The sequence below is a fragment of the Benincasa hispida genome, chromosome 2, assembly GCF_009727055.1.
Source record: "Benincasa hispida cultivar B227 chromosome 2, ASM972705v1, whole genome shotgun sequence".
NCBI classification, from domain to species: Eukaryota; Viridiplantae; Streptophyta; class Magnoliopsida; order Cucurbitales; family Cucurbitaceae; genus Benincasa; species Benincasa hispida.
The window spans coordinates 20,850,934-20,857,375 of NC_052350.1; positions in this window are offsets into that span (position 1 = coordinate 20,850,934).

Sequence of the window (6,442 nt, forward strand, 5' to 3'; positions counted from 1 at the left end):
TTGTCAAACCATTGGTGTGATGCTTGCTTAAGGCCATATATGGATTTATGCAAGCGACAAACAAGATGCTCCCCCTGTTTGTGAACAACATTGTGCTTGTAACCCAAGGGTAGATCCATGTATACATCTTCAACTACATCACCATGTAAGAAAGCATTATTAACATCTAGTTGAAGTAGAGACCAACCTTTTGAGACTTCAAGAGTAAGAAGTACTTTGACAGTAACAAGCTTGGCAATAGGAGAAAATGTCTCAATGTAGTCGAGGCCTTCTTGCTGCGTGTATCCCTTGGCTACTAACCGTGCCTTGTAGCAGTCAATGGTCCCATCTGCACGATACTTAATTTTGTATATCCATTTGCATCCAATAGAGTGTTGGCCTTGAAGTAAAGGCACAACAGACCAAGTACGGTTGGTTTCCATTGCTAGAAGTTCATCGTGCATAGCTTGGCACCAATGTTCATGAGGGACAACCTGGTGATAAAACTGAGGCTCATATGTGGCTGAGATATTGAGGGCAAACATCTTGTAGATAGGATTCAATCTGTCATAAGATAAAACAGCTTGCAAAGGATACTTAGTAACTATCTGCTGAGAATGATTGTGTAAAAGGAGGTTGCAATGATAGTCCCTGAGATATGAGGGTGGTTTAGTCGTCCTTGTAGAGCGGCGACAGTGAGAAGAATTGTCAAGTAAAGACAGATGGGGCTGATCAGTGACTGCAACATCATCATCAGTAGGTGCAAAGGGAACAAAGAGAGCAGTAGGTTGAGAAATGTCATGTGAAGTAGGCTGGTCAGAAAGCTCAGGAGTAGTAGAAGCAGATGATGAAGAGGCTTCATTGCTGGATAAATCACCTGAAAATGGAAGTGATAATGGTAAAACTAGATCCGGAAAAGGGTCAAGTACCTCTGCTTGAGAACTGATTTGATGAAAAGGGAATATATCTTCATGAAACACAACATCCCTTGAAATAAAGAATTGCTTCTTCTCAATGTCATATAAGCGATAGCCCTTGATTCCAGTGGGATATCCCAAAAAAACAGAGGCAATCGCCCGAGGCTGAAACTTGGTTCTGTGAGAAGGTAAAGTAGAGGCAAAACAAAGACAACCAAAAGTTCGTAGTGAAGTATAGTCAGCATGTTCAACAGTCAAACGATAGTAAGATGTTTGCCAGGACAAGATATGAGATGGAATGCGGTTGATCAAATAAGATGCGGTCAATATGCACTCTCCCCACAACAAGATAAGTAATCTAGCTTGAAATAACAGAGATCGTGCGACATTTAACAAAAGTTGATGTTTTCTTTCTACTACTGAATTTTGTTAAGGCCGTTCAACACAAGAAAACTGATGGAGAACACCTTTGGCAGCAAAAAAATAAGTAAAGGCTAGTTCTGGTGCATTATCCGATCGAAAAGCTTTTATGGAAAAACCATATTGAGTTTCAATCAACTAAAAGAAACGAGGGACAATAGTAATAGCTTCACTTTTGTTCCTCGTCAAAAAAACCCAAGTGTACTGAGAATAATCATCAACTAGTGTTAAAAAGTAACGATATCCTACATGAGTAGGTTCATTGTAAGAGCCCCAAATATCACAATGTATAAGATCAAAAGCATGAGCAACAAGTCTATTATGGCTTTGAAAATACAGTCGTTTTTGTTTTTCTAGAGAACAAATCATGCATTTATTACAAGTACTATCCATGTCTACATATAAAATGTCTTTTAGGAAACTAATATGTTTATATAATGGATGTCCAAGCCGATTATACCAAGTAGAAGCAGAGAATGTAGTAGTGGAAGAACAAACAAGTTCTGTAGTATGTGAAAATGAATGTAAGAACTTATCAACTGATGCTTGCAACAAGTATAATCCATTCCATTTGTTAGCCTTGCCAATTGTCTTCAAAGAGTACTTGTCCTGAATGAGGTAAAAATCACTAAAAAAAAAGTGACCATGACGGGTAGATAGGAAGTTAAAGAGCTTATGAAAATTAAGTTGAAACAGAAACCTGATATATATAGCACATTCTATAGCATGATATCTGTACTGATTTGAATATCCCCAACAAATTCAACCAGAAGCTGAGACTGATTAGGCAAAGTAACAGTTGTCGGTTTAATTTGTCTTAGAGTAGTGAATATGACCTTATTATGACAGATATGAGTTGATGCACCAGAATCAAGTATTCACTGATCAGAAGATATATCAGAAAGGGAATAAATACCTGCAACGTGAGCTGTAGGAGTGATAGAATCTGCCTTATTGGACGTTGCTACTATAGTGGCTGTTTTAGACTTGTTGAGATGGGACTGGAGCATAGCCAATAAGCCTTGGCATTGTTCAGATGTTAAAGAGGATAAAGAATCAGAATGATCTGCTCTCGCTGATTCAGGAGGTTTGTAAAGCTTGTGCCCTGGTGGATATCCATGGAGTTTGTAACATCGATCAACAGTATGCCCTTGAATATTACAGTGGGTGCAGATCGATCTATCCTTCTTCTTGTTTTGATTGGTGTTGCGAGAATAGCTTGAAGCAGTCTAGAGGAAGCAGAAGAACCATTTTTCACAAGGAGGGAGTGGCATTAGATGAAGATATCGCATTGCCAAAGGATGAAGAATAAGCTTTCTGGTCAATCTCCTGTGCAACTAGAAAGAAGGCCCGATTGATTGATGGTTCTAGTTCCATTAGTAACTACTGAGATCTGATAGGAGCAGATAAATCTTTTAAACCCATGAGAAAAGCCATAACATACTCTGTTTGGAAGTAAGTTTGTAGGTTCTTGACACCACCACAAGTGCATTTTCTACAAGAACAAGATGGGTGGTAGGAGATGAGTTCATTCCACAACGTTTTCAGCTTGGCATAGTATGTGGTAACAAAATCTTGATTTTGGGATAAGTTAGAAATTTCAAAGCGTAATTGGAAGACTCTTGGTCGATTTTTACGCTAGTACCGTTCTTGCAGATCAGCCCAAATTTCTTGAGCGGAATCGGAGAAGTTGATGCTAGCAGAAATCTCTTTGGAAAGAGAGTTAAGAATCCACGTGGTGACAATGCCATTACATATGATCCAAGAATTGAGTAAAAGGTCGAGGGATTTCACCATTGATGAAGCCGAGTTTATTCTTGACAGTGAGCCCAATCTTCATCGCCTGACTCCACGAGTCATAATTCGATTCCGTAAGAAGATTGGAAATGAGCACAAAGCTGGTGCTGTCTGAGGGATGAAGAAAATAAGGGTTCTGATATTGTTTAAGAATGGAAGATGGGGAAGATTGAACATTCTCCATGGAGTTGGAGTTTTCGGATGAGGTTGGGTCGTCGAATCTGGTAATGATCATCGTTTCGGATCTGAAGAAGAAAGAAAAATCGACGCTCACCGGTGGCGCTCGACACTTTGGACGGAGGCGAACGAGATCGACGTTAGTGTCCGGAAGGTCGGGGAGCGAGATCGGCCCGAGAAGAAGAAAAGTCACGAGAAAAAGAGTGGTTGGAGGGAAAACGAAAAGTCAAAGAGTTTTAATTTGCTCTGATACCATATTAAAGCAGAGTAAATAAATCTACTGTCTCATTTATTAACCAAAAGAGGCCTATAAATAGGCATAATTACAACCGTGACTAACCATTTAACTACCCGTATAACAAAACTTATAACAAAATATAAACTAATTTCTAATATTATATTTCTGAAAACTATTTTCAGATGTGATCCAAAAGTGCAAATTCTGAAAACAATTATTTTATGTTTTCAATGTTTCCAGATTTTGAATTAAAAATTTTTAAATGCAAAATTACATTAATGATTAAAAAAACAATAATAATTATACTATTTCATGTTATAAACTCAATTATTTTTGTTAAACTTAAAATATGTAATATATTATAGGGGTCTTTTTAAAATAAAAAATATTTAAAAATATTTACATTTTATAGCAAAAAGTTCGAAAAGTACAAAGCACTTTTTGAAATTTTTTTGCTATGAATTGTAAATTTTTTTGAAATTTTTTTATTTATAAGAATTTCTCTATATTATATTATATGATATTACAAAATAATAATTATACAAAAAAAATTTAACATAAAACGTGTTTAGAAATCAATTAGTAAAGATTTATATTCAACCTAGTATTTAGTGAGTAACTAAATATATTTTCGATCATATTTTGAAATTTTGTTTAAATCAGAATTTGATTTTTGAATCGTTTATGAAACACATTTCCAAAAACATGAAATACAACTTTGTTTTCATTGAATCTCTTATTTACAAATTTTTGTTTTCCTATCGCCTACCAAATATGTCCTTATTTTTCTCTTTTCTCAATTTCAAAATGGAATCTTTCCAAAATTCCACCTTTCATCATCTTTGTTATATTTTACTAGAGATAAATGAGTGAAATTGAATTTACACTTATCTTTTGTAAGTATCAATTGAGCTGAAGGTTGAAGAATTTATTCTTTTATCACTCTGGAGACCATACTCCATTGTCCATGTAGATGTAACAAATAATGAATAACTTGACATTTCTTGTAATATTAAAGAGGAAGTTATGAACCTTTTTAATTAGGTTGTATAATCGAACCACTATAAGTCTTGGTGTAATTCTAATTACTGCTATTAAGTCATTCGATTTCATAATTTAGCCAAATTTCATCTACTTTCTCACTTTTTCCAAGCAATTTTCTAGTAAGCTTTTTTTCATTTCTTTTTTCCCAAAAAAATCTCAAATCTCTCACAATAATCCATTTATCTTGATTGTTTTATTTTGTGAGAAAGATTGTTGGTTAGAGCTAAACTTGTGATTTTTTATCTATTTAGAGGTGATATCTTTAATTTTAGTTTTCCATTGAGTTTTGTAATAGGGTGTAGGAGCACCATGGGATTTAGTGCAATAGTTTTATTTTGAACCTAAAAAAGGATTTACAGTGGTTTGATCTTGAACCCGTTGAAAGACAATGAAATAGGTTGGATCCTAAACCTGCAGAAGACTAATTGTAGTTTGACTCTTAAACCCGCAAAAAAAGATAATGGTTCTCAGATAATCCTTGCAATAAAATATCCAAAGAGGCTTGAGAGTGGAATAGGGATTCTGAACCATAAAAAGATTAGCGGTGTCATCTTTCTTTCTCTCTACTCTCTAATTTCTGCAATTTTAGTTATTTTGTGCTAATTATTTCATTAGTTTAAATTGATTAAATTTAGTTTTAGATTTCTTGAAGAAGGTTTAATTTTATGAAGCAACTTCATTCATACTCTCTAGTGTTGTTATACGATCTTACAATCCACTTCTATTGGAGTATTTATATTTAAGTTTGGGAAGAGAATTTGAACAATTTGGTGTTTATTTTGTAGGAACAAATGATAAATTAGTAACGACCCAATTATTTATCATTTCAATCATTTGTTGTTAATTTCACTACATGAAAAATGAACTCCCTGACATATAAATCAATCGTCGGGAGATCGGCCATCGAGAGATAGGGACTCTTCCGACGATGTAATGGATCATCGGGAGTTTCTAAGGAACTCTCGACGACGTAATGGCCCATGGGAGTTTCGACAGATCTCCCGACGCCTGTCGGGCGGCGTCGAAAGATCTGATCGGGTAAAAAACCAGATCTTCTTCCCCATTTTCCTCTTCTTCTCCATTACAAAAGTTTAGAATCCTAGCCGCCCCTTCCTCTTCCCCTTCCCCCTTGCGCCGCCACCTATTTCCTTCCCCTTCCCGCTTCGCGTCGCCACCTGCTGCCGACCACTTCTTCCCCATTAACCCTTTCATTTAACCCAAACTAAAGACCTCTTGTCTTCCTGTCTCCCCTCTATGTCCTTTGTCGTTCATTTCCTTGTCGTCGTCGTTCATTGCTTACGATTTTTTTTGTTCTTTACAATCTTTCAACAAGGTTCATTCACATCCCTTTCATTTTCTTTCTCTTATTTTGCAAATTTAAGCCATTGTTTAATTTCTCATGAATTTGAAATCCGATTAGTCTTTGAAATCCGATTATTCTTTAAAATCTGATTACTATTGCTTTGATTTATTGTCATTTAGCATCTATCTCATTTGTTGTTCTTTAAATTAAATTTAATGTTTCTAGCATCTATCTTATTTGTTGTTTTTAATTGCTAGCATGTTGGTAATGTTTAATTTCTAGCAAGTTGGTAATATTTCTAGCATCTATCTCATTTATTGTCATTTAGCATCTATCTCCTTTGTTGTTTTTTACTTACAATTTCTGCAATTTGGTGGATTGTGGATGTTATTGTGAAATGTGGAATATGGATGTTATATGTAATTAATATTATGGATTTTATTGTTAATTTACTATGATGTTTGTAGCCCTAAACTCTATACCCCTAAAAACACTTTGGTTTTCAAACCAAATCAATAACATTAAAGGCAAAAAAATGGACCCCTTTTACTTATTACTTAATTTTGG